Here is a 6,473-nt window from a genome sequence, read left to right as displayed (position 1 = left end):
GGAAAGCAGTTGAGGACAGCCCAAAGCTATGGGACCCTGCACCTGAGCGGGAGACCCAGAATAAGTTCCTGGCTCCTGGCTTCGGACTGGCATAGCATCGGCTGTTGTGCTCACTTGGGGAGTGAATCATTGGACGAAGGATCTTCCTCTCTGTCTCTCCTCTTCTCTGTATATCTGACTTTCCAATAAATAAATAAATCTTTAAAAAAAAAACTGCCTTGTAATGCAACTCTGTGCTTCCTGAAATTTCTGTGAAATTGAAAGAGTTGGTGTTGTGCTTGCATGGTAAGCTAGTGGCTAAAGTCCTCGCATTGCATGCACTGGGGTTCCATATACAGCACCTGTTCAAGTGCCAGCTGTTCTACTTCCCATCCAGCTCCCTGCTGGTGGCCTGGGAAAGCAGTGGAGGACGGCCCAAAGCTTGAGACCCTGTATTGTGGAACAAGCTCCGTTAACTCCTGGCTTTGAGTCAGCTTAACTCTGACTACTGCTGCCACTTTAGGAGTGAATCAGTGTACGCAGGATCTTTCTGTCTCTCTAAATCTGACTTTCCAAAGAAAATAGTTGTTTTTTTTTTTTTTTAAAGTGAGAATTGGTATGTTTCAAAGGACAGTTACAAAGCTGGTGATTGCAGTCAGGATTATATAATTTCATCCTTCAGTTTGGCTGATTCTGCCTGATTCTGGTTCCTGATAAGATTCATTTATAAGCAAAGACACTTTTTGCTGGTTCACCTACAAAATGAAGGAATTGAATGTAGTTTTCTTTTTAAGGATTTGTCCATTTTTATTGGGTAGGCAGAGAGCAAGATCTTCCACGTTCTTTTTTTTTTTTAAGTTTTTTTTTAAGATTTATTTTTATTATTTGTTTTTTGGAAAGGCGGATATACAGAGAGGAGAGACAGAGAGGAAGATCTTCCGTCCGATGATTCACTCCCCAAGTGAGCTCAACGGCCAATGCTATGCCGATCTGAAGCCAGGAGCCTCTTCTGGGTCTCCCACGCGGGTGCAGGGTCCCAAAGCTTTGGGCTGTCCTCAACTGCTTTCCCGGGCCACAGGCAGGGAGCTGGAAGGGAAGCGGGGCTGCCGGGATAGAACCGGCGCCCATATGGGATCCCGGGCGTGCAAGGCAAGGACTTAACCACTTGTGCCACCGCGCCGGGCCCCCACATTCTTTTTAACATTTTATTTTGTTTTATGATATAGTTCCACAGGTTCTGGGGTTGCCCGTGCCTTTTCCCAAAGTCCCTCCACCTCTGCATTGATTTCCCCTCTAGGTTTTTTCTTTTTTAAGATTTATTTTTATTATTAGTTTTTTTTTTTTTTTATTGGAAAGGTGGATATACAGAGAGGAGAGACAGAGAGGAAGATCCTCCGTCCGATGATTCACTCTCCAAGTGAGCACAACAGCCGATGCTATGCCGATCCGAAGCCAGGAGCCTTTTCCGGGTCTCCCACGCGGGAGCAGGGTCCCAAAGCTTTGGGCCATCCTCGACTACTTTCCTGGGCCACAGGCAGGGAGCTGGAAGGGAAGCAGGGCTGCCGGGATAGAACGGGCACCTATATGGGATCCCGGGCATGCAAGGTGAGGACCTTAACCACTGCGCCACCGTGCCGGGCCCCCCTCTAGGTTTTTTTAAAATTCATTATATTTTGGACAATCTTCACATAGTTAATTAGGGTAAAAAGGTTCAAGGGCTATAAGGAAAGTGGGTAAGACTATTATTTCCATATTGTTTCCTTCATATATCTGAGGTAAAGGGAATAATGAGGGAGAAGTCCCACCCAATCTCCCACCCACCCAAGTCCCTTCTGTGGAGCATGCTCTGAGATACTTGCTCAAGAGGTTTTGATAGTTCACCAGTTATGAATCACTGCCGATCTTGCCACTCCAAGCATGATGAGGTCGTTGAAGAATCCACTGAGTGACACAGTCCGTCATAGAGTCTCCATTTGTCCTGTATTTTGCTGCCAACATATAGCTGAGGTGGTTGATTGACTTGTTCCGTCTTCCATCTTTTCTTGGTTAGGGTTCTGAGCCCACCATTTTGATTGGGGAGATCCCCAAAGAAACTTTGAGGTGTTCCCAGACCAGATTCTTGTATGTACTAGCAAGTACAAGGCCTGCCACAGTCCATCTCCCCAATCAGCTGGCGGTTGCAATTGCTGGGTTGGTTCTGTTTTCAGTCCTGACTTCCACTGGAACCAATGGGTGTTGCAGTCCAGCCTAGTTCTGCCCAGCACATACTCAGCTCTCACATAAACAAGTGGGAGCTGCAGCCCAATCAGAGCGACATACAATAACCCCCACCAGGCCTCCCTATCCTGGTTTGCCAGTATATGTAGCAGACTAGTCCAGTCTGTCCCATATCCCATTTGACTCTCATACTTGTTGATGGGTATTGAAGCTTAGTTCCATCTAACCAGCTCAACTATCCAGCTCTCACGGATGTTGCTGAGTGCCTCTCTGTCTAGCCATCCCAGCCCCTGTCCTAGTTTTTGTGCCCTCCCGTGGGAGTGGTAACCCAAGAGGGAGGAGCCCACTATTTCCCTCCCAGGTCTCTCTCACTCCTGGATTATGCACTCTCCAGGTGGTTCTGTCATTTTCCCTCTAGTTTTACAAGAGATGTCCTTCATGAACAGTCACAATTGCATCGTGTTGCTGCTGAAGTGTTTCCCAATAATGTTGGCATGGACATTGTCAGGGAGTTCATCATCTTACTGTTAGGATAGTTTCAATTCTTTCACTGGGAGTCCATCTCTGCTTTGTCTGCATTAAGTGGCCACAACGGCTGTAGTTGAACCAATACAAAGCTATAAGCCAGCAACTTCTGCCTGGTTTCCCACCCAAGGCTTTGGGTCTTCTTCTACTGCTTTCCCAGGTCACAAACAGGGAGCTGGATGAGAAGTGGCGGAATTAGGACATGAACCAGTGCCCATATGGGATAACTGTGCTTCTAGAGGGGATAATCAAACCATTGTACAGCACCCAAATGTAGTTTGATGTTGTTTCTATTGTTGCGGGGTCAAGTGGGATCACACCAAGCAAGTTTAAGGTTTATTAAGGAGTCATTATTAACCAAGCTTGGTGATAACAGGCCCACTAGAAATAGCAAATCATCCAAACTGGATGCTTCCAAATAATCTCTATTCTCTAGTAGAACTCATCATGTGCTTATGAAGTATATGATGGCACCATTATTCCCAAGAGACTTCTGGGTTTCCTTTTTGTCATGCATGTGTTGGCTATTCAGTGGTGTTACTTTTTTTCAGGGTGATATACTTTGTTGTCGATGTTGTTGGTGTTGTTGTTGATGTGGTTGTTATGAAGTGATGTCAATCTGAAACAGTAATATTATTTCAACCCCAAACAGCCTGTATCTCATGCAATAAGATATTGTGAAGTAATCAATGAATCAATAATCGATAGGAGTCAGACTGCTTCTGATCTACATCAAAGAATTGTAAAATTGTAAGGCTCTATGCTACTCGGAAAGGGGGAGGGAGAGCAGAGAAATCTTACATCACCCAAGAAGGTGAGGAAGACGGGAAGTATAACCTATCAGGATCATAACTGGTAACTCATAGGCAACAGACTCAAATCAGCATTAGACAATAGCAAAGCTATGAAGGCATATGGGGGGAATCAGGAGCAATCCCAACAACCTCTTAATAGGAGGTCATATGCACAGAGCGGGGGGGGGACCCCAGAGTGGAGCAGGCAGACAGGAGAAGCTTGTATCCCAACTCTGAAGACTCCTAGATCCTCACCAAGGACTATCAGTACGAGCTCCGAGGACTACATCCCAATCGCCAAGGAGACCACGGGGAATTGGAGTGCCTTCGGAGGCCGAGAACTCTGAGGTCACCCATTTCCATTTGGGTCTCACACATGGGAGGGAAGAAGCGCATACCCCGCCTTGCAGGATCCAAGGTCATCGGAACGACAACCAGGAGCACTGAGCGGTCCGCAGAAACAGAATAGTAAACTTCCTTCAGGACTAGGGAGAGGAGCTTTCTCTGGTTCTTGCCTGGTTCTAATTTTGGGTCCCCACTCTCTCTCATAATGACCATCAGGATTGCTCCAGAAACCCCTCAAAATAAAGTAACAAATAAACAAATAAACAAACAAAAAAACCCCCTAGAATAGATGGAGAACAGCGAGGAAAGCTTAGAAACAGGAAATGGGCAGGGGGGATGCACTTATAACTCACTGGGTGGGACACAAAGATTGGTTGCTCCTCACTAGGGTATGGAGGATTTCTCTGCACACCCCTCCTAAAACCGTTCACCTAAACTGTTAACATATGTCTTGTTACAGTTATAGAGCTAGACTACCTGAAAAACAGTCAGGTTCTGCAAAATCAGGCTTCAACACTATGAACTGCTAAATACTAAAATTAAAATAGACATGAGACAGCTGAATAGTAATCTATAGCCATTTTAAGGTGTATAGAACCCAGCTGTATATAAACTAATAATTGTAATGTCAATGCAGAAGTCATAGGATGTGGTTCAGAACTTGCACTCTTTTTGTTGTTGTTGTTTTCTCTCTCTCTCTTTGAACATGCTGGTTACACAATATCATTTCAACTAATTCTGGTACGTTATAAATTGTTACTGATGCAATGTCGGGGCTTTCAATGGATTGGGATGATACTCTTTTGGCTGTACCTTCAGACCAGAAAATGTCTCCCCATGAAACTGATGAACTTATCTGCACAATAAGATGCTGGACTCTATGTTTTGTAGATGCTTGCAAGGGAAAAAAATCTCAACTGAATTTGATCTGTGGTAATGAAACAAGATGGAAGAATCCACCATGGGGGGGGCAGCGGGTTTTGGGGAGGGGAGGGGGGAATTCAAGTGCCTGTAAAACTGTGTCTCATGATGCAATGTAATTAAAAAAAAAAAAAAGATTTCACAATACAGACTTAGAAGCACAGGGAAAAAAAAAAAAAAAGAAATAGCAAATCAGAAGTGCATGTAGCAATCCAGTTAATAGAACCCCCAAGAGGAACAAATGCTTATTACCCTGAAGTCCATCCGTTAAGCCGAAGACCTATGTCCCAGCTTCCCCAGTAATATAAGTTAGCCTAAGAGGCATGCAACGGATAACCTGGACACACTTACGAAGCTGCAGACATTCACCTTTCCCTAGCTTCTCTGCCCACATTCTGCTATTGCTAGGCCTCACCTCTGCTGGAACTCTCAAAAGTATACACATTAGAAATACAAAGCATCTTAGCTTATCATAATCTTTATTTTCCTGCCCAAGCAGTGAACAGAGGGTGAGGAATACAGACATATACGGGTCATTTTTTCAGGCACTACCTCTCCTCAGTCTGTCTGTGGGAAGCCAGAGAACAAGCAGGTACTGGGAAGGCCAAGCTTTGAGAGTGCCAGAGTGTTGGAGGCACAGGACTAACAGAGAGAACACTCCACCCAGTATGAACTTTTATAGGGGCTTGTGAGGGGAGTGGTTGCACAACAATGCAATACCACCCCCTCCGAGGTTCCAGGTGATGACAGGCGAGCATCACAGATGGGCAGGAGGCAACACCTAGATGGTGGGGGGCGGGGAGGAGTAGCTTCCAAGCTTATGACCCTGAATTAGCTGCCTACCTCACTATACTGTAAATGTGAAAAACAGATTTGTTGATTTACTGACCACTGCCTGTGCACCAGGCACCTGGGTCAGGTGTTAGGAGCTAGAATCAGGACATTTGACAGGTGAGAAACTGATGGTTACCACGGTAACTGGAGGAGGGTGGAGATTGCTTCCAACCAAATCCAGAACGGACAGCAAAGTTCTGGAATGCCCCTCAGTCTGTGAAACCACTGTTGCATCAATGAGGCGCACAAAACCATATTCCTACACCAAATAGGGCCAAGGTGATCCCCATTTTGACTTCTGTCTCAAGAGGAGTTGAAAAGGCTCCTGCATGTCTCTTCGGTCTTTTGTTCCTCTGTAGCCTTCACACTTGTCTTTCTGCTGTACAGGGATGGAAAGCCTGTGACCGTGGTTCCCTGAAATAAAGGCTATCTAAATTCTTTTTATATATTGAGCTGAGTTATTCTTTCCCTGGTGATCAGCAAATCTAATAAGCACCTTCTGAAATCAAGTACCCAATGTTCCAGAACCATGTCCCGTGAAGCTGCACTGCAGTATGGTCATTGCCCTGTCTCATAGGGTTGACTGTGGACAGAAAGGCCCCTAATACAGTGGGAGAGGGTCTTATAAGATGCTGAGAATTATACGGATATGAGCCATTTTTATAGCTTGGGATCGAAACTGTCTTGTTTGTAAACAACAGCCTCCTGGTTCTGAAACGTTATGCATTCTTAGTTCTGTGTTCCAGGTGTCCGGCGGCAGTGAGACCCAAGGAAAGGATGCCTCCTGCGATAGTTTGCCAGTAAGTGACGTGCTTCCGCCGTGGCGTCATTCGGCCCTTAAGTAGGATGGCGCTTTGA

This window comes from Ochotona curzoniae, unplaced genomic scaffold (assembly GCF_017591425.1).
Source record: "Ochotona curzoniae isolate NIBS_2020 unplaced genomic scaffold, NIBS_Ocur_1.0 scaffold_1037, whole genome shotgun sequence".
NCBI classification, from domain to species: Eukaryota; Metazoa; Chordata; class Mammalia; order Lagomorpha; family Ochotonidae; genus Ochotona; species Ochotona curzoniae.
This window is presented reverse-complemented; position numbering follows the sequence as displayed.